The sequence below is a fragment of the Ochotona curzoniae genome, unplaced genomic scaffold, assembly GCF_017591425.1.
Source record: "Ochotona curzoniae isolate NIBS_2020 unplaced genomic scaffold, NIBS_Ocur_1.0 contig_1274, whole genome shotgun sequence".
NCBI classification, from domain to species: domain Eukaryota; kingdom Metazoa; phylum Chordata; class Mammalia; order Lagomorpha; family Ochotonidae; genus Ochotona; species Ochotona curzoniae.
In genome coordinates, this window is record NW_024465023.1 from 34,155,563 (window position 1) to 34,178,751 (window position 23,189).

Sequence of the window (23,189 nt, forward strand, 5' to 3'; positions counted from 1 at the left end):
ATCTTCCTTACTTGTAACCTCATGATTAATAATCCCTCAAATATGCACATAATGTTAGTGTTTACAAAATACTTTTGCTTCCTTTATCTCACTTAATTTGCACACAGAAATCAAAATGATTCTTCAAAATGTGAATAAGATCATATCACTTCCATGCTCAAAGCCCTCCAATAGCCCTAACATGCTCAGAATTAAACATAAGTCATTATGCCAGGCGGCAAGACTGCAAATAATTTGGTTCCTCATATTTCACTGACTACATCTCCCACTTCTCACTGTGTTTTAACCAATCAAAGCACACTGGTCAAAGACAATCAGGAATACATTTGTTGTCAAAGTTAGATTTACATAACTTGTTTCAGTAAGGAAGCATGCACATCTGAGGATATTTGGGGCATAGAAACTAAGAAATTTAGTAAGTCATAAAATAATATTGCTAAAATTAGTCAGCATTTACAAACTTGGTGATTTACTGTAAGTCAGTAACCTTAGTTTTTACACCATGTGACTATTCACTTCTAACATTCAATCAGTTTGCCTGAAGTCTTACCTAACATTTATGTGTGAATGAGCTGGTGTGAAAAACTGTTTGAACTTAAATAGTGAATGCTTGTTGTTTTATTTGGTGCTGTTTGTCTATTTGGAATTTCACAGTGTTGCTCTGTGGTTTATGCATCAGTTCTCAAGGTTCATTGGCTTTCTTTGTTATTCTTAAGTATATAAGTGATCATGGGTGCACTGCAGCATAGCAGGCAAAGCATGTATGGGCATCTGTTTGAATGTTGACTGCTCCATTTTCAATCCAGTTCCCTGGTATGGCGTAGGAAAGCAGTGGAAGATGGCTCAAGTCCTTGGGATCCTGCACCCATGTAGGAAACTCTGATGAAGCTTCTGATGCCTAGCATCAACCTGATTTGGCCTTGGCTGTTGTAGCCACTAGATGAGCAAACCAGAAGGTGGAAGATATTTTTCTACCTCTCCTTATCTCTCTTTATAATTATTTGTTTCAAATAAGCAAATAAGTTTTTAAATTTAATTTTCTATTTACATAGCTAAGAGGGATGTATTCACACATGGGTCTCTGATTAGGGTGAGGAGGGTCAGGTATGGAGGAAGGGAGATGGTGGGTGGATGGGACACTTAAGTTTTTTTTTTTCCCCTGGTGTGTCTGCAAGGGAAGAGCAGAGAGGGAGCTCCTTGCTTTCAAATCACATCAGCACCCCGAGGTTGGGATAGTCCTTTGATGATGCCCTAGAAACCCCAATGTAGGAATGAGTATTCTGAGAGTGTTACTAGAGTGGTTTTGATAACCCTGAGATGTTGTGGCCTTTGTTGCTTCAGGGTTGAGAAAATCATTCCAAGGTCTAGTGGTTAACAAAATCCACCTTATTGCATCCACAGATCCAGGAACATGATGCAAAGCTTGGCCAGGAGAACTCTCTAACCTGTTCTGTTTTCCATCCTCTGGTGAGGCAGTTGATGTTCCAGACTGGCCTGTATGAGCTGGCTGTCATGCCCCCCTTGTGCATCTGGACATGCTGTCCACTGCATCAGCAACTGAAGAGCACTATACCCAATGCATGAAATCCAAGGTCAGACTACACATCCTGGGATTGTCTCTGTAGCCAGGGTCTGAGTTCAGGGGTCCTGTCAGGGAGTTCCCCAAGAAACCTCACCTGGGGTGACCTCAGATTTGACTTTTCGATGCTCCAGCCAGTGCATGGCCAGGCATGCAACAGCCAATATACAAACCAGTGGATGCAACTAGTCAGTTCCACATCGGTCCCATGTCTCATGTGAACTGACAGATGCTGCAACCTAGCCCAGCCAACCCACCACAGTCCCAGTCCTCATGCATACCAGCAGGTGCAGTGCCACAGCCTAGTGGCAAGCACACCAAATGACCCCCACCAGGCCCATCCCCAGCCCTAGTTTTTCTACATGCCAACCTCTGATGAAACCTAGTCCAGTGCAGTTCATATCCCATCCATCTGTCATACACACCTATGAGTGGTACAACTTTGCTCAGTCAGACCTGCTTCCACATCCTGCTTCCAGCCCTCATGTATGCCAACAGGTGCCACTGCATTGTCCTGCCTGACCTGCCATCAACCCTTCTTTTTGTGCGATCAGCAATAGGTACAGCTCAGCAGGAGAGTGCCCACAGTTCTCTTGCCAGGCATCTTCACAGCCTTGAATCTTGCTCCTGACAGGTGATATTGTGGTCCAACCTGACTCATGTCAGGCCCTCACCCAGTCCCATAAAATGTCAGCTGGTCCTGCTGACACAGCTGGTTCACACCCATTCTGGTTCTCATGCATACCAACAGGCGCAGTAGCGTAGTCCAGCTTGTACCACTCCCAGACCAGTCCACCCAAGTCCAAGACCTCACAGTCACCAGTGAAAGCCACAGTCCACCCAGCAATGGAGTCCCCAAATTTCCCCTATTAGGCCCATTCCCACTTGTGGGTCTTAGGCATGCTGGCAGGTGTTTCAACTGGCCTGACATACCCAGTGCACAGTTTCTATTCTCTGTGGTGAGTGTTACAGACTAATTCAGTTGGGCATGGCCCACAGCCTGTCTTGGCTCTTGTGTGTGCCAAGGGGTGCTAAGGCCTGGCCCAGTCTGGCCTGAACCCAGACCTAGACCAATATAAATGCTAAGGAGTGTTGCAGCCTTGCCTGGCCTGGCCTGCTCAAATCCCTGGCTCCTGTGCTCCCCAGAAAGGACCTATGGACCAGTAGGAGTGTTCCCCCAAGTTCCCCTACTAGGCTTGCTCTCACCTTACAAGTCCCCTACAGAAACTGCCTGAAGATCCAGCTCTCTCACATTCTGGGTGCTTCAGCCCAGCCTGACATGGCCCACCCTCTGCTCTGACACTCATGGGTGAATACTAAGGCGTAGCCCAACCAGGCATGCTTCCAACCCCAGCTTTTATGAGAACCAGTGGGCAACAGGTGATGCTATTTTGCACAGCCCAGGTATCACACGTGAGCGGGTATCTTAGCCTAACCCAGACATGCCCTCTGGTGTATACCCTCTAAATTGCTTGGTCTCAGATCCTTTGCTTACCTACAAGTGCAGTGGCCCAGAAAAACACGACCTAAACCACTCTAACTCCAATATGTCCCATGTCCCCAGACTCCCTTCCCCATGCAACCTGCAGATTATCCCTACACCACACCTAGGAACTAGATTGGAGTGTCCTGTCCCAGAGCTCTCCACTTTCGCCACTAATCTTGGGGAATAAGACTAATCAACTCTGCCAGGATACTTATACAATTAACACAAATTTGTAATTAACCAGACCTAGAATGCCTGACAGCTGAATTCTGTAACTGCCCCTTATTTATATCAATTATCACTACCTGATACATACATATGTAAAATGAAACTGAGGCTGACACTGCAAACATGACTTATTCATTGTATGACGCATTATAGTAGTTAAACCTGCATTTAAACTACTATGTCCAACATCCAGGTCCAGTGTCCTTGCCATTATATCATTCTATTTGATAAAATTTGAAAATTCACTGGATAACAGAATAAAAGAAGGGAATCCACTAACGCTCCTCCCGGTTTGTAAGTGAAAGATTGGCGGGATCGTGCAATGACATTTGTAGCATTTTATTTATTTTATTTGAGGATTACTATGGCTAATCATTACTTTGTTTTACAAATAATATTTAATCCACTTAATCTTCACAGATGTCCTAGAATAAGGTCACTTTATATCCTGATTTTACAGAGAAAACTGAAATGCAGCAAGGATAAGTAACTTGTCTAAGGTGACACAACTGTGAAGTAGCAGAGGTTGTTTATTATCTCAGCCATCCGGCCTCCAAGTCTTTAGTATAAATTCCCTCATTATTAATGGCAGATGAGCAACACAGTTAGAAAATAGAGTACGTACAGCTGCTTCAATCTCAGGCTCTTTCACTTTCTGCCACTAAATCATAACTATCTTCTCTTGGATCACATCTTGCTCTGTTCACTGAGAAACAGAAACTTAAAATCCATATTCTGTAGTCCTCTCCCAACCCCCAGCACTCTGTATATAATGGAAGAATTAAATGAGTAACTAAGTGAAGGTTCTTTTTGAGGTGTCAGGCGCTATAGGCAAATGAGAGTTTAAAATTCTGTTCCCAATGACTATACAGTCCAGAAGACTCAGAAAAGGTAGAAAAATGTCCCCTATTATTACTGCAACAGAAATCCTGCCAAGTAACCTTAGCTACTTAGAGCTGGAAAGGAATGTACAGGAAGTGAGGCTGCAGACACCTCTGGTGCTGCCCATTGCTGAAGCCAGCAATCTGCCTGAGATGTTCTACTTTCAGTGGGATGCTTAGATTTTCCCTTCAGTCCAAGGTATTTCTGAGGAAAAAGAAAATAAAATTGGGACAGGCTCTGTGGAACAGTGGGTTAAATCACCTCTTGGAGCACCAGGATTCTATACTGGCATATCAGTTAGTGCCTTAGCTACTTTGTTTCAAATCAGTCCTCTGCCAATACAGCTGGGAAGCAATGATGATGATCCTGGCTCCTGATTTGAGTCCCATTCCTGGCTATTTCAGCCACTTGGGAAGTGAACCAGATGGAATTTCTCTCTCTCCTTCCCTCTCTTGTCCATTTTGCTCTCCTTTTGATGTTCTGGCTTTCAAGGAAATAAATCACTACTTTTATCAAACAAACACAAGATAAAGTGGATTCATTCATTCCAGGCCCCTATCCAGCAAACAAGTCCCGTTCTCTTTCTAGAATGGAGTTACTCCTCCTGCACGAAGAGCTTGATCAGACAGTCTTGAGGCTCTTTCCACCTCAAACATCTTAGAATTTTACAAATCATTTAATCATAATCATAGAAGTAGCTATACAACTGATCATCTTTTAGAAACTATAAACAACAGGAGGGCTGGACCAGTGTGATGGTGCAGTGGAATGCCTTTGGAATGCCTGCATCCCGTATAAAAGTGCCTGTTGGAGTCCGAGTTACTCTGCTTCCAATTCAGTTCCCTTCTAACATACCCGGGAAGGGATTAGGTGAGAGCATAAGCATTTGAGTTCTTGCCACCAGCTTAGAAAACTGGCTGTACATCCTGGCTCCTGGTTTCAGTTTAAGAAGCCCTAAGTCATCACAGGCATCTGTAAGAGGTGAACAACCAGATGGAAAATCTGTCTCTCCTTCACCAAGAAGAAGCAGGAGGAGAAGGAGGAGAAGATGAAGATATTTTGCTTTAAAAAGAACAAAAGAAATACCAAAATTGGAGCCAGACACATTTTATTTCTCTTATCCAAAATGATGGAATGATAAATCCAAAATAAAAGCCTGGTAAGTTTGACATCAGTTGTCTGAAAAACTCCAGAACAGATTATCAAACAGATGGTTTGTGAGTACTTGGAAAAGCAATGATCATGAGAGATTCAAATGTTTTCACTAGGAACAAGCTATGCCAAAACAGTCAAAATTTTCTGTGCTGGTGGGCTTACTATACTAGTTACTAAAAGAAATGATGGAAACTTTAGGACTTCATCACTTCAGGAAACTATTTGACTAAGTTTGTCATGGCAGACTACTGGGCAAACTCAAATGTCAACTGAATTGTGTGTAATGGCGCAGTTTAATGAGTCATTATAGCTGCAGGGAGCAACACACAGTTCGGATTGATGACTTGCCAAACAGCACATGGTTTACACTCCACTATAATATGCTCGCAATTTGTGTCAATGGTTTGGGAAAAGACACTGAAGGGAGCTGGCATTGAGGCAAGGTGGATTAAACCTCCACTGTCAATGTTAGCATTTAGCTTATTTCACTTCTGATTCAGTTTCCTAATAATGTATCTGGAACTACAGCACAAAATGAATAAGTACTTGAACTTCTACCACCAATATAGAAGATCAGGATAGCTTTCCTGATTCCTGAGTTTGGCCTTGCCAAGGACATCGCTGTTGCAGTCATTTAGTGACCAAGCCAGCAGATGAAAGAATTCTGTTTGTCTCTCTCTCTCCTACCTTTCCTCTTTCTATCATGCTGCCTTTAAATAAACTAAATAAATATATTTTAAATACATTGAAGGCTTTCTAATCAAATTTTCTTTTTTTAAAAAGATTTAATTTATTTTTATTGGAAAGCCAGAGACAGAGAGGAAGATCTTCCATCCATTGATTCATTCCCTAAGTGGCTTCAATGGTCGGAGCTGCGTCAAACCGAAGCCAGGAACCCAGAGCTTCTTCTGGGTCTCCCACACAGGTACACGGACTCAAGGTTTTGGGCCATCCTCAACTATTTCCCCAGGCCACATGCAAGGAGCTGGATGGGAAGCAGGGCCGCCAGGACTAGAACCAGCCCCCATATGGGATCCCAGTGCATGCAAGGTAAAGACTTTAACCTCTAGGCTACCATGCTGAGCCCTTAAGGAAATTTTCATGTGGCACAAAACTTCAAGAGAAAAGTAATCTAAGGGATTAAAAATGGGATTCAAAAAGCTCTTGACTGAAACAATGGATCAAATTTACAAGATGAAATTTAATAGGAATAAATGAATGTTTTGCACATCAAGTTAAAAAAATCATCCACACAAGTACAGAATCATCAAGAAGTGTTTTATGGGGCTGGTTTGATGCCTCAACTGGCTAATCCTTACCTACAAGTGCCTGCATCTGATATAGGAACCAGTTCATGACCCAGCTGTTCCATTTCTGATCCAGCTCCCAGGTTACGGTCTCGGAAAGCAGTGGAAGATGGCCCAAAGCCTTAGGGCCCTGCACCTATGTGAGTGATCTGGAAGACGCTGTTAGCTCCTGGGTTCTGGGCTTGGATCCTGTCAGCTCCAGACATTGTGGACATTTGGGGAGTGAACCAGAGGATGGAAGTCCTTTGTAAAGCTGCCTTTTCAATAAAAAATAAATCTTAAAAAAATATTTATGGTCAAAAATGCCCTTGTAGGAAATACTCCGGAAGTTTAAATTGCCATAAAACCTTTGAACTCAGATTAATATACTTGTTAGATATGTTAATTTCCTTTTAGGGTACATTAATGCAAAGAAGTATTATGATCATAGGCAATAATAACTCTATGTACTCTCCATCTCTGTGACCATGCCTTGAATTTGAGATTAGTTTTGTAACGCCAATAAAGAGCTGTTTAAGAGAAGCATGGGACCAGTGCCATGGCATAGTAAGTTAAACCTTCACCTATAAAGCCAGCATCCCATATGGGTATAAGTTTGAGTCCTTGTTGCTCCACTATAAATCCACCTCTCTACTTATGTCCTGGGAAATCAGGAGAAGATGGTCCAAGTCCTTGGTTTCCTACACCCAGGGGAGATAGCCAGAAGTTCCTGGCTCCTGGCTTCAGACTAGTACACCTCTGGTCATTGCAGCCATTTTTGGAGTGAATCGGCAAATGAAAGATCTCTATATCTGTTCATCCTCCTGTTTCTGTACATTTGACCTTCAAATAAAACTACAGAGAGAGAAAAAAAAGAAGGGAAGGGAAGGGAAGGGAAGGGAAGGGAAGGGAAGGGAAGGGAAGGGAAGGGAAGGGAAGGGAAGGGAAGGGAAGGGAAGGGAAGGGAAGGGAAGGGAAGGGAAGGGAAATGATTTTGGAGTGGTGAGGGTGTTCCAAACTGTCACAGAGAACTTTAGCTTGAATTTGGTGGGATTAGAAATGATGTGGATGTTTTCTTAAAATGCCAAATGAGATGGTTACCAAAGAAGTGCTTGAAATAATTCCCTCAGCTCTATAGAGCTGGGATTACAAGTGAAAGACCTTTGAATATCTAATTACTAACACTAGTGCAATATCTGGTATCTGCCATAATAAAAGTTTCAGAGCATGTCCCTTCAGTATAGGAACAGACAATGAGAGGACTTCAAAAGGTTCATGAAAAATGGAGTTACCAGTTTATTTTGCTGCATGCCTGGTCCTTGAAACTCCTTAACATTTTCCCTCTAGTAAGGTTTTGTTTCACTCTTTCCAGTTGCCTTAAATAACTGCCTTAATTCTTTCCTTTGAAATTCTGCCTCATAAGACAAAGATCGTTAGAGGGAATTTCCCCCACAGTTTTGGTGCTCAAAGTTACAAGTTTACTCAAAAACATTTCTTCACTCCCAATCAAGTGCTATTTTCATTCTAACATATTTTGCAGTAGATTAAAAATTTCACCTATTTGTCCATGGGGGAAACTAACACAAATAACTCAGTAATTCAAATGGATGTTCCATCTGAATCATTATAATTTTAATTTAAAATTATATTTGCCACATAGCTTGTGGACAAACAGTAAAATGAATAAGGATCCTCTTTTTACTAAAGTGGAACAAACCTAAAGAAATACTAAGTGATGAGGGAAAAAAAAAAAACCTCCCAAAATGTAGTATAGCTTATGTGATATGTCTTATCATTTACATTAGGAAAAAAGAAAGGATCATACAGAAAAATATATATATACAGAGAGAGAGAGAGAGCGCAGAAGCATTGCAAGTTGATGGTTGCAACTTCTCTTCCACACAAGCAGGCTTATGACTAGACTTGCCAGACCAAGAGAAATGGAAAAAAAGTCTTGTAGCAACAAACATCCTCGTGCACATTGCTTAAGCAATCTGACAGAACTTTAATAACAATGTAATGTGAAAAAGTATGTGTAATGCACAAACACATACCTTGAGTTCAGCAGTGAGACACTGGGGAAATCTTGACCAAAATAATTGACTAAAGCAAAGAAAGTGAATATAATTAATGGCATGTCATACAAATCAGCTTGTCATAGCCATAAAAGTAGTGTAAGCCTCAGGGCCCAAGTCTTCAGGAAAGGAAGACTATCACAGAGAAAGACATTCTCCTTCAAGTCTATAAAATGAGAAGAGAGATTAATGGGAAGGAAAAGGGGTGTGGTGCATATTGGAAGAGGTCTTCAGAGAGTGGGAGCAACTGAACATGACATTTGTGAGCCATTGTGCCCTTGCCACCTTCATTTTGAACAGAGGCAAGGAGCAACACAGTTCAGACCATGGTACAGTACTGGCAATGTACAAGTAGGTCATGTAAGGAGTTCTTGGAATATCCCACCCTGGACCCAGCGCCATTTCCTCTTTCTCACAGCTCACGCCAGTCCAACCATCCACCAATCAGATGTAACCCGACATTCTACCTGAGAATCCCACCCCCAATCTTTCAGCTCCTTCCCCAACCCCGCCCACTCACCAATCATCCCTAGGCATTCACCTGCAGGCACCAATCCCCTGGGACCTGCCCTCAATCCCTCCCAATCCCCGCCCTCCACACCTTGCTGGCCTACCTGAACATAAGGGGCCGCAGGTGCTTCCATTTCCCCTTTCTCCCCTTTTTCCTCTCCACTGATCTCCACCACCTCCACCCCATCCCTGCCCCGCTGGAATAAACCTCCTAAGATACCTCGTTGCCTCTGGTGTTTTCAGCTCATGGTAAAGAACCAGGTTGCCGGAGTTAGCTGTGTGTAATAATATTGTAATAACATATGAACTAGAACTCGAACTCTTTTAAATAACAGGTCAGGTCAGGGGGTGAGCCAGGCTGGGCCAGTTCATAACATTCACTGGCAGATCTGAGAACCAAAATGGGGTGCAGGAGGGGCCAAGTCAGGCTATATTATCAGCCAGTTCACACTCGAGCCAGGACTGAGGGGCTGACTTTGCAGCTAAAGCACCCACTGGTGGATGCTGAGGAAAGATGAGCCATGTAGGTCTGGAGGTGGTGGGCACCATGTCTGTTAGCCCTAGGGGTGGGGGTCCTGGAGGACCCTGGGTCTCCTGGCCCAGATAGTAGGGCCCATGTATATGGTGGGTGCCAGGTATAAGGATTTATTCCAATATCCCACCCTGGACCCTGCGCCATTTCTTCTTCCTCACAGCTCACGGGATTCGCGCCAGTCCAGCCATCCACCAATCAGATGTAACCTGGCATTCCACCTGAGAATCCCACCCCCAATCTCCCAGCCCCTTCCCCAAACCCGCCCACTTGCCAATCATCCCCAGGCATTCACCTGCAGGCACCAATCCCCTGGGGCCTTGACCTCAATCCCTCCCAATCCCCGCCCCCCCACACCTGGCAGACAAAAAGGCCCCCAGGTGCGGTTCGCCCCTTTTTGCTCTCTCTCTCCCTCTCCTTGGTTCCTCTCCCCTGCTCTTCCTCCCTTCCCTCCCCTTCCCCTGTTCCTGCCCCACTCGGTTCTCTCTCTCTCTCTCTCTCTCTCTTGCTCTCTCTTGCTCTCTCTTGCTCTTGCTCTCTCCTTGGTTCCTCTCCCCTGCTCTCCCTCTCCTCCTTCTTACCTCCCTTCCCCCTCCTTCCCCTTCCCCTTTTCCTGCCTCGCTGGAATAAACTTCCTAAGATATGTCGTTGGGTCTGGTGTTTTCAGCTCACGGTAAAGAACCAGGTTGCGAGAATTAGCTGCGGCGTAAAGTATCTTAATATCCTGTTACCTAAAACTAGAACTCTTACACTCTTTTAAATAACTAACATTTGGTGCCGTGACCGGTCGGTTTCCCCCGGCACTTGGCCACGTGGCCTTCGGGCCTTTGGCCACTACCGGGACCCGAACCGTGAGAACTGTGATCTGTGTTAACTGTCTTCATCTGCGCCACCGAGACTCGTCAGCAGCCATCAGAATCCGTCTCCATCCGCCCGCTGGTTCGTGAATTCGTCTCCAACGGCCTGTTCCTGATTTTGCCTTCTTCGGCCTGTTCCTGATTTCGCCTGCCGGTTCCAGAATTCTCTACCTCCACGTGGCCGTTCCTGAGTTCATCTAACTGACCGTGCTGGCATCTGCATCCATCCAGCAGCGCCATTGCCCAGACGCGTGCTCCCCAGTACTCCATCTCCACGCGGAGCACACGAGGTATTCCCCATCTTTCCGAATGCCACGTTGTTGCATGCATACACTGTTGTAGGTAGGGTTCCCTCCCCCAGCCCTTGGAGTTTTGGGTTTGGCTTGGCATATTTGCGCTCCTCTGAATAGGTCTGACTTTCCACTTTTGGGAGACCGGTTCTGTAAACCCCGGCTGAGTGCTGTGTCTCTTAGCCACTGGGCGGAAGTCCCCCAACCACTGAGTCACTCTGGGGGCCCCCCTGTACCTCCGAGTCGGGCCACTGGGCTGTTAACGACTTCGGATACAGGCGGTGTTTTGGGGACCTGGCTCGTCCCTTACGTAGGGGGTGACGACCTTCTACGAGAGCCGTCTTTTCCTGACCACTGGGTCGTTTTTACGGACCACTGGGTCCACCTTGGTAAACCCCAGCCGGGTGCCGTGTCTCTTAGCCACTGGGCGTAAGTCCCCCGACCACTGGGTCACTCTGGGGGCCCCCCTGTACCTCCGAGTCGGGCCACTGGGCTGTTTACGACTTCGGATACAGGCGGTGTTTTGGGGACCTGGCTCGTCCCTTACGTAGGGGGTGACGACCTTCTACGAGAGCCGTCTTTTCCTGACCACTGGGTCGCTTTTATGGACCACTGGGTCCACCGTGGTAATCAGTCCTGAGTTGTAATAATGGGAGCTATTTTTTCATTGCCAGTTCCTCCCAACTCCCCTTTGGGCTGCCTTCTAGCAAATTTAGACACCCTTGAATTGGCTTGTTACCTAATACTTTAATACGCCTCTGTGTTGTGGATTGGCCCCACTATTCCCTAGCTAACTCCTTCAAGTGGCCAGTTAATGGCATTTCGGATCCGGACATCTTTTGGAACCTAGCTCATTGCTGCATGCATTCGGAAAAATCGGGGAAGTCTCATTCCCTCTTCACTCTCGGCTTTCTGTCTGTCTTTTCCATAGTTTTCTAGCTATGAAGTAGGAAACCCCAGTGCCCTCTTCCAGGGCTCTGGTGCCACGTGCAACCGCCATCTTATCCTCCATGTGCAGTCGACCCCCACCCTCTCTGTCCGCCATCTTGCCTTTTCTCTCCCTGCCATCCCCCACTGTTTGAAGGTCTCCATTTGCTCCCCACTGGGAAGCAAAGATTTCCTGTTTAGAACTTTTCTGTTTTAGCCCTTAGCCTAACTTGCTCTCCCAGTTTCTTTTGTCTCGACCACATCCAAACACCCTAAGGGCCTACATTTCTGTAGCTTTCCCTCCCACCCCTTAGCAGAGAGGGGTGGAGTAAGAGATAAGTGATTTAGCCTTTCTTTTTTTAAAAAAAAAAGGAAAAGAAAAAATGCAACTTGTTCTGTAACTTAATGTAATGTGAAGTAAATACATGCTTACATTTGTTTCTAGGTTCCAATAGATACTATTGCATCCATTGCAGATAGAGCTAGAGTTAAACAGTAAGCTACAGGTTCCAACTGAAAGCATCTTTAATTTGGGTTATTGAGAGCAAGATATAATTCTAAATAACTGGTAACTTTAAACTGATAACTTTAAAGCATTTTGAAATTTTAAACTTGTTTTTCAAAGACTGTTACAAAAGCTATTTTGTTTTATAATCTGTGTTAACTGATATGCATGTACATGTTTATGTGGCAAGCTATGTAGTCTATTTAATTAACATAGATGAAAGTGTTCATAGATGAAAATTGCTAAGTTAAATCTCTTTTGTAAATAATTCCTTGAGATTAGGGCCACAGAGAAATCCTCCAATTTAGAATGCTTGAGGAATGACTGAGTATATTCCATTAGATCCTATACAGAAGAGAATAGGTGCTGTATAGATGCTAGATTCTTAACTACCCTGGACGTTAGGACAGAACTTTAGAAACTTACAAATGGGACCTGAATGTACCCTGATATCCTCTTAAAGGGGTCACTATGGTCTTTTACCTTAAAGACCAGGAGGGGATCCCATGGCAGAGCAGGGTGAGAGAGGTGTGTGCTCCTGGTTCCAGTGAGACCCCCGGAGGCCTCCCAAGTGCTCTTCGTTGCAGAAGCAATGGACACTTCGCGAAGAATCATCAGAAAGGACACCCAGGGCCGTGTCCCAGCTACCAAGGAGGTCACTGGAGATGTGACTGTCCCTGAAGGCCAAGTACTTCAGGTCAGTCATTTCCCATTGGATCTCCCATATGGGACGGAAGCAGCCCTGGAACCTGCACAGGCTCAAGGCCATCCACGGACTTCGGTGACACCACGGAACAGCACCCAAGAGCCACGGGTGGTTCTCACAGTGGAAGGGAAAACTGTAAGTTTCCGTATGGACACTGCCTTCTCTGTCCTAGCTAGCTTTGGCTTCTTCCCTCTCTTACAGTGACCATCAGGGTCTCTCAGGAGCCCCAAATTAGCTTAGGTGACAGAGTAATCTAGAAGCTCAGAAAAGAAGCCATTTCGAGGGAAAAGTTAGTTAACCTGTAACTGTTCAGCCTGCGTCAATGACCAGGCTCCTGATAGACATGTCTGCCATCTCGCTCTTCAGTTTTACTAGACTTCAATGAGGTAGGATCCCTGAACTGTCATAAGGTAGACTTCATGTCCTCCTTATTTGCCGAGTTATTTTGGATTTCTCAGTTCATCTACTTAAGATTCTTGTATTCTTCAATTGCCAGTACATGCTTGTTAACCTGTAAGTTAGTAGATTGCTTGCCTCTGCCTTAAAGTGTATAAAGTTCTGTAAAATCGTGTTGGAATACTATAAACTGCTGGGTTATTGTAAACGAAATAGTTTAAATCTTGTGCCATCTACAATGTGACCAGTAGATCTTGTACCAGAATGTTTTAAGTGCTGTGCTTTATGTTCTAGGCTAGATGTCTTCCTGAGACTCTTAGGGCTTACAACGATTGGTAAAGTATAATTGTTTAGAAAAATCAAACACTTGCCCATTCCCTAGCTAGATGCAAAACTACTATAGCATTTCCAAATGGAAGTTGGCTTGCATTTACCTGTATGTTCTGATGCCACATACTAATCCTTTCATTGTTTCAGATAACAATTTTATACAACCGAAAAGGTTTCATGTGTCCCATTGCATTCATTGGGTATGTTTCAAAATTTGGGACATGAAATAGTTAAGTTAAACCTAATATAAATCTAGTCTATTGTTTTAATCTAATGCAATGCTTCCTCTGACAAAGGTTGAAACCTGACAATTCTTTTATATCTAAGCTTGAAAGCCCAAGTATTCCAACTGGGTTTCTAACTGAAGTCATGACCTGCTAAGTTGGGAAAGATTATAATTCTAATATGTTTTGTTATCTAGACCAAGAAAGAGAAGCCTTCAAGTGCCAGGCAGTAGTACTTCAGACATCTGATGACTTCTACCTTCTACCAGGAACCTCTAGAACCCCCCTACTGCTACAGTTGCTCAACGCCCCCTTTCAGCTCGAAGAAGCTAGAGCGGTCGTCGTCCCGTTATCCCTGTTCACTCCTGTTTGGAAATGTGAGGAGTTAGATAGTATGATAGGCAGTCAGGGTCTCTGGTTCCTGGTGAAGCTACTTTGTCTGCACTGACCGTTCAGGAGTAATGAAGAATCCAGTATAACAAGGCCTGGCTAAGAGAAAATAAACTCAAGCCAGCTTTTCCAAGGGACTCTTAATAACCCTTCCCTCCATTCCCATCCACTGAAATGTAAAAATTCTTTTCTAATCAAACCATTAACAAGTTTCTTTTGCAGGACTAGAAGCATCCCTCCATCTCCTATTCCACCAGGCTGCAACCACTGCCAAGAGAAAACAGCTCCTAGAAGCCATAGAGAACAATGCCCCTCTTCCTTTATATATAACAAAAGGGAGGAATATAAGGATTTATTCCAATATCCCACCCTGGACCCTGCGCCATTTCTTCTTCCTCACAGCTCACGGGATTCGCGCCAGTCCAGCCATCCACCAATCAGATGTAACCTGGCATTCCACCTGAGAATCCCACCCCCAATCTCCCAGCCCCTTCCCCAAACCCGCCCACTTGCCAATCATCCCCAGGCATTCACCTGCAGGCACCAATCCCCTGGGGCCTTGACCTCAATCCCTCCCAATCCCCGCCCCCCCACACCTGGCAGACAAAAAGGCCCCCAGGTGCGGTTCGCCCCTTTTTGCTCTCTCCCTCTCCTTGGTTCCTCTCCCCTGCTCTTCCTCCCTTCCCTCCCCTTCCCCTGTTCCTGCCCCACTCGGTTCTCTCTCTCTCTCTCTCTCTCTCTCTCTTGCTCTCTCTTGCTCTCTCTTGCTCTTGCTCTCTCCTTGGTTCCTCTCCCCTGCTCTCCCTCTCCTCCTTCTTACCTCCCTTCCCCCTCCTTCCCCTTCCCCTTTTCCTGCCTCGCTGGAATAAACTTCCTAAGATATGTCGTTGGGTCTGGTGTTTTCAGCTCACGGTAAAGAACCAGGTTGCGAGAATTAGCTGCGGCGTAAAGTATCTTAATATCCTGTTACCTAAAACTAGAACTCTTACACTCTTTTAAATAACTAACACCAGGTCTATGAGCCCTTTGGGGACGGTGGCGCTTCAACAGGGGCTTGGTCTCCTGGCCAAGGTTCTTGGGCCTGCCTTGCAGTGGATGCTGGATCTGTGAGCCCCAGGTGTGGGAGGACTGGAGGGGCCTGGGTCTCCTGGTCCAGGTCATCAAACCCATGTGCATGGCAGGGGCCAGGTCCATTAGTCCTGGAGGTAGGGGTCTGATGGGCAACGAGTCATATAGCCCAGGGCCTTGGGCCTGCCTGTGTGACAGGTGATGAATCCATGTGCCTCAGGCGTGAGGGATCCAGAGAGCCCTAGGTCTCCTAGCCCAGGTACTAGGGCCCACCTCCATAACAGGTGTCATTTCCATTGAGAGAGGAGTTAGACTGGGTAGTAGGCAGTTAGTGTATTCTGGGTCCCCAGTCATCATTTTCTTTTTCTCAAATATAAAAGGGTATTTTCCCTACCATGTCTTGGACTCACCAGCGCATGTTTCTTCCAAGAGACAAGGGAATATTTTAACACATCCAGAAACACACTTCTCCAAGAGACAAGGGCGACATTAACATACCAATTCCCCACCTAAAGTGTCAGCCCAATTCTGTCTCTGGCCATTGCCAAGGGGGTAGTTTCAGACTGGCCTCTTCATCATTACAAAGGGACTGAGGAAGTAGCTAGTGACACATTTTGTCTCAAGGCCAGGTACCATGGAAACCAGGAATTCTCCTTTGTTTACAGAGAAACATCTTTGAGGTGAACCTTTAAAAGATGCTATCCCCACCATTAATTCTGGCATTTCTTTTTCCTCCTCCTGCCACTATGGCAGCAGGTCGGGGCTTTTCTGTCTTTTCACCAGCCACTATGCCAAAGGTGTAGGGCTTTTTTCTCCCTTCCTCCTGCCACAATGGCAGGAGGTACAGGTCCTTTTCCTCTCAAAGTCCCCTCCTGTCACTAAGACCAGAGCCTCCTTTCTCAGCTTTTCTAATAAATCTACCTTTAAAACTAAACTTTGTTCACATGAAAATTCTTCTTTCCTGCAAGACAAGAATTGAGGTTGCTGCCGTACTCAGGGTTGAAAACCCTACAGCACCAAAGGCCACAGGGGTGGGGGTGGGGTTCCTACAAGGCCTGGGTCTCCTGGCCCAGGTTCTTAGGTCTGCCTGTGTGGTAGGTGCTGGACAGTGAGAGCCAGGAGTGGGGGTGCTGGTGGGTCCTGGGTCACCTGGCCGGGGGCCATGGGCCAACCCATGAGGTGGTCCCTGGATCTATGAGCCCAGGACAGGGGGTGATCTGGCATGGACCTGGTAACTTGGCTCAGCTCCATGAGCCCACCTAGGAGAACTGGTCCTCTTCAATGTAGAGGATGGAGTGCTATATGGCAGACCATGGTGCACATGAAGGACATGGTAGCTCATTGGGGCCTGCAGAAGACATCAGCTACCATAGCAGAGAATGGAGAACAGAAACTAAGGACAACTATCCCATGTTAGTTATTTAAAACTGTTAGAGTTCTAGTTTTCCCACAATCTGGTTCTTTACCGTGAGCTGAAAACACCAGAGGCAAGGAGTATCTTAGGAGGTTTATTTCAGCAGGAGCAGGAACAGGTTGGAGGTCATGGAGATCAGTGAGCCTGGGGGGTGGGGGGAAAGGAGAAGAGAGAGACAGACAGAGCCCACCTGGGGGCCTTTTTGTCACTCAGGTGAGCCTGCAAAGTGTGGGGGGGTGGGATTGGGAGGGATTGAGGGCAGGTCCCAGGGGATTGGCACCTGAGACTGTCACAGGTGATTGCCTAAGACTGATTGGTAAGTGGGCGAAGCTGGGGAAGGGGCTGGGAGATTGGGGGTGGGATTCTCAGGTGAAAAGAAGGGTTACATCTGATTGGTGGATGGCTGGACTGGCACAGGTTGACTAAGCTGTGAGGAAGAGGAAATGGCACCGGGTCCAGGGTGGGATATTTGAACAACTCCTTACACCCCAGCCAAGCAATGACAACAAATATCTGGACGATTGGAGACTATAAGGTCAATGACGTCAGCCAATAGACATGGGAAGGGATTCCTCATCCATAGATCAGCGAGATCAACAGCATTTCAAAACTATCGCATCCACCCTGGCAGAACCTTCGGACCATGTACCGTTGTGACTCTGGGTTGATATCATCAGGTACTAGGATAGTTGGGAGGCTGGGTATGGCCTATCCGCCATTTCCCCCCTCCCCCCGGAAATGGGAAGAAGAAATAGAAAGCTTGGAAACAATGATCACAACCATTTCTGCCTAACCCTAGATACTTCCCACCCTGATCAACTATGCAAACATCAAGTAAAGTTAAAAACGAGAATTTTTCTTAAAAGAAATAAAATTTTTAAAAATGTGGAATGGCAGTTCAAAGATCCAATGCTCACTCCTTCCAACCCATGGCCACTGTCTCGGTGACTTCCTTTATCAAGAGCCCACCATGACAGTGCAAGTAGTTTAACAAAGGCACTTTCAGGGCACTGTCTGCCAAAATCAACAACAAACAAGCAAATAAACAAACCAAAAAAACTGAGGGGAAAATAATGACTGACCCCATACATCAATGTGAAGTCACTCTTGTTCTTCCCAATTAGTGATTAGCTCCATACAGTAAGAGGCAGGTGCCAAGGAACTCAGTAGCAGATTTATTCAGTGCTGTTGTTTTAGCAATGTCAGAATATACAGCAACATATGGCTGATTCACACCTCCGCTATCTTTCTCATGCCATATTCCTGTTTCTAGCAATGGAAACATTTTTCTTTCCCTCCTGGCCTATCTAAATTGTCATCATCCTTTAAGACTTATGGTTTCTCCCATCCTTGACCACATTTAAACTGTATTATCTATATAAAACACTTCATTAAAACTTGATGCTTCTTTCCAGGGAACATTGTAAGCATGTTTGAATTATATTGTTTTCCAAAGGAAAATGGATTAGACGACTTGTTGATAGTGACTACATTCTATTATTTTAGTTGAATAAGAAATGTAAGGTTAGTCTTTGCCTAGCTTGGGCAGGAAGTGCAGAAGAATAAAACTCATACCAAAATAACTAAAAAAGAAGTTAGAAAACACCAGAAATTGCAATAGACACAAACAACTGTCGAGCTTCTGAGAAGAGTATTGTGTCAGAATAAACAATCCCAACATCATAAATTCCACCTTAAAACATACTCAATTCCCTTTACTGGAATTACAGTGATCATGGAAGTCATATAATTAATCATTTAACTAATTGATCAATTATCAAGTAATCAAGCTTAGGATCAATTGATCACTTACTTAAATTTATGTAATTTATTAAGCCCTAAATACGTGCCAGGCACAGATGTATCAGTGATCAAGGAAATGAGACATAATCTCTACTCTAATAGAATTTGCATTCTAGTGCAGGAAAATAGCTATTAAACAAAAAAACATATATACAAACAAGATCAGTTTAGAAGTGATAGAAACTACTCTGGAAAGTATAAAACACGGTAGTGTGATGAATCTTAGGGTGTTGTTTCATCCACTATTTTGAATAATGTTATGGACTGAATATTTGTGCTTACCCCTTTTCATATATTGAAGCCCTAACCCCAATATGACATTTGAAACTGTGTCCTTTTGAACAAAATGAGACCTACATGACGTTATGAAGGAGGAACACTGGAATTAATTCATTGGAATGAGTGATACTATGAAGAGACACCAAAGCATTCTATCTCTATCACTATATCTTTTTCCCTCTCTACAGTCTCTGAAAACAACTTCAAGAGAGAACAAGTTAAGAAGATAATCATTTATGTCGGATGAGAGCCTCTGCCTAAAATCAATCTTGCTGGCACCTTGAACATGGGATTCTAGGTATCATTACTTGTGAAAAATTAATTTCTATTGTTTAGGTCAATCAATATATAGTATTTGATCATTGGATTCCAAGTGGTCTAATAGAGACAGGATAGCCAAAGAAATCTTTTATATGTAAGTGATATTTGAATCGAGACCAAACCGCTTGAGAGGAACAGCCAGGAAGAAATAACATAGTTATCAGTTAGAATCTTGATACGTGAGTCCCGGGGAGCACGTGGTGAGCACCATCCACCGCAAGTTCAGCGCCATCCAGATGCAGCTGCACCAGAGCACCTGCGAGGCCGTCATGATCCTGCGTTCCCCACTTCCTGGATGCCAGACGTAAAACCCATAACTTCAGCAAACAGGCCACGGAGGTCCTCAACGAGTATTTCTTCTTGAACCTGAATAAACCCATATCTTAGTGAGGATGCCGAGGAGGAGCTCACCAAGAAGTGCGGCATCATTGTCTCAGGTCTCCAACTGGTTTGGCAGCAAAGAGATTCACTATAAGGAAAAAAAAAAATATCAGAAAGTTCCAAGAGAAAGCGAACATCTATGCAGTCAAGTTTGCTGTGTTTGTCACCCGGGGGGTGCCACAGCTGCATCAATTTCCCTACGCCCCCTTCCTCTGCAGGTTCTGGCAGCTCCTTCAATTTCTCAGGAGCTGGAGACATGTTTCTGGGGGATGCCCTGGCTCAACAGAGATTCCTAGGCTGTATCCCAGGTGGGACCACAGCGACACTTCTTGTAGCCTGGGTGCTACAGGGACAACCTCGGGGGAGACAGGTGTACATACAGCCCTCGGGAGACGAAGAGCCAATGGTGGCTGGCAGGAGGCTGTGGATCCATCCTCACTGACGTCCCCAACAGAGGGACCAGGGAGTGTCCACTCCAACACCTCCAACTGATCTCTCCCCTCAGGGTCACGGGGCTGGTGGCTGTCAAAAGCTAACTCTTGAAGATGACTTGAGCATCCAGAGGACGAACCCCAAGCACAGAAACACAAGATGGAGAAGGGCAGACGGGCTCAGACCCATCCATCTAGGCGCTCAGTACTGCGCTGCTGACTACATGGCAGGGAGAATGGAGCCCTTGAGGGGAAAGTGGGGTCTGTCTTGTCTCCCCCTCCATTTTTTTCTTTTTCTCTCACCCCCCCCCCCCCCCCCCCCCGCCTCTCCTACACAGAAACCTGTTTTTCAGACCTCTTGGCTCCTCCCTCCTCTCCTCTCATACACCCACATTCAACTATGCTGTTTCTCTGGCACCTCCACCCCTCCCCCACACACATACACACTTTCCCTTCCCCACCCTACTTATATGCTCTGGAGTCTGTGGACACACCAGTCCTGCTCAACCAGAGATGCCAAAAATGGAGACACGCCTGGACTTGGACACACCCCTTAGTGAATCTAGCACCCTGCCCTTCCAGACGGCTTTATTACGTCACACGCAGCTCATTTTAAACCAATAGAATCACTCGGTGGATGAGAGTGTCCGACTCAGATATGTACCTCGGAGGGCGTTTCTGCTAGTTTAGGAAATTGTTGACTGGGCTTTGGGGTTGGACTATTTTTTTTTTTCTTCAAGGACAGTAAAACAAGCCCTGAAATCCATTTGTAATTTTTTTTAGTGTGTGCGTGTGTGTTTATTTGTTTGTTTTTGTTTTGTTTTTTGCTTTTGGGTTTTTTTTTTTTTTCGCTTGTTGGTGCTGTTAGTTCTTAATTTTTAACTTAGTTTGGGGGAAAGGTTTTTTTTTTTTTAAATATATGTATAAAATATGTATTTTTTTATGTTTTGTCTTCCCATGTCAGGGAAGCCAAAAAGGGTGGGGTCTTAGCTAGAGAAAGGGGAGCAGGTGGAACTGGTAAAGGAGCCTCGGAGCTTGTCCATCAGGAAGGGTGTTTGCAGGGCACCAAGCCATGCCCCAGGGCACCAGGGTGCTGGCCCTGCTGCTGCCCCAGCACCCTCTTCCCACAACCCAGGGGAAGGTCTGGACTGAGTGACTTCAAGGCATTTGACAGTAGGATGCTGGACTCTCTGTCATTGTCCATATCTACAATGTGAGGATACACTTAACTAGCAGAATGATGAGCTTAACAACTGTATATGAAGGACTACACTATTGTAATAAAGAAAATCACAGAGCCTACGGAACTGTATTATAAAAATAATAATTTAAGAAGAAAATAATGATGTTACTCATCATTGTAGTATCAGCAGAATGATGTTTAGTAATACATTTTTTGATTATGTTAATAGTTGAGGAGGATGAATGCTTATGTGGACCACTGATAGGGTTGGGAGGTTCGGGAAATGGGGGGGAAATTGATGAGACAACTGTTTTCAATTTCCTTTTTTCTTCCTGTGTGTCTGGGAAAAGTGAGGAGAGAAGGGGAGAAGACTATTCCCAGCAGCTCAACCGCATCAGTAATCAGGAATCGGGGGAAGGCCACTTGATGTCATCCCAGGGTCTCAGATGCACAGCATGTGCCAAGGGTACTGCTTAAGTGGTTTTGATGTTTCTGAGTTCCTGTTGATTTCATAGCTCCAAATTGGAGAAAATCCTTCTAGGGCCCATTGGCTGACATAGTCCATCTGAGAGGCTCCATTCACCCAGATACTCACTGTCAAAGCTTGAACTGGAGAGTTGTCCAATTTGTTCTACCCTCCATTGTGCTAGACATCCTCTGCGGGCCTCAATAAAATGATTGCCATGTCGTCCGTGAGCATCTGGGCATGCCGTCCACTGCACAGGCTTCAGCAACCAAGGAAACCCGATTCTGACATATGCACTCTACGGTCAGAGCACAGATACTGTGGTTTTTCCCTGTAGTTGGAAATTTGAGTTCAGCATCAGAAGAATTTCTAAGTCTTATTCATCTGGAAAGGCAGAGTTACAAAGAGAGAGGAAGAGATTCACAATCTTCCATCTGCTTGTTCACTCATGAAATTGCCACAAGAGCTAGGGTTAGTCCAGGTCAAAGCCAGAAGCCTGGAACTACATCTCTGTGCTCCCCATGGATAGAAGAAGCCCCCAAATTCAGGCTGTCTGCTGCTTTACAATTCTGGATGCACCCACAATTTGAACAAGTGTTTATATGGGATGTTGTTTTCACAGGCAGTGAATTGAAACTCTGTGACTTAAGCCATTTTAATTGGCTAAAAACACACTATGCTTTCCACACTTCTTTTATAAATAAAATCTTGAAAACCGAAGCCAGAAGATTCTTAGCAGGTGAGATAAGGGTAACCAGGGCTGTTGTTCCTTTAACCTCCCTATAATTTTTGTGTGTGGTTAATTGAGCTTAGATTTTAGTCGACCTGGGTCTGGCGCAATGGCGTAATGGTTAAAGTCCTCGCCTTGAACGCGCTGGGATCCCATATGGTCACCGGTTCTAATCCGGGTGGCCCTGCTTCCCATCCAGCTCCCTGCTTGTGGCTTGGGAAAGCAGTCGAGGACGGCCCAAAGCCTTGGGACCCTGCACCCACATGGGAGACCTAGAGGAAATTTTTGGCTCCTGGCTTTGGACTGGCTCAGCTCCAGCCATTGCGGTCACTTGGGGAATGAATCATCGGATGGAAGATCTTCCTCTCTGTCTCTCCTCCTCTCTGTATAGCTGCCTTTCCAATAAAAAATAAATAAATCTTCTGAAAAAAAGAGAAAGATTTTAGTTCTCCTAAGATCCTTATCCTGAACTCACCATTGCTTTTTCTGATAGTTTATGTTTGAAAAACAGAATGAGACACACAGAAGAGAGGAGAGAGAGAGAAAGACAGAGATCCTCTATCTTCTGTTTCACTCCCCACATGCTCACATCAGCCAGGGCTGGAACAGGTAGAAACCAAGAGCTAAGAACTGAATCTGAGTCCCCATGCTGAAGACGTGAACTCAGGTACCAAAGCCATCACTTGCTGCTTCCCAGGGTATACACTAGTAGGAAGTTAGTACTAGGAGGCTAGGATTTAAACTTGGGAGCTTTG

At 45.1% G+C, this 23,189-nt stretch overlaps 1 pseudogene; it reads left to right on the plus strand.

Annotated features, from left to right (window-relative positions):
• The window catches only part of LOC121171757, a 121,918-nt pseudogene extending 101,802 nt beyond the window's left edge, over positions 1 to 20,116 (plus strand).
• The last annotated feature ends 3,073 nt before the right edge of the window (positions 20,117 to 23,189 follow it).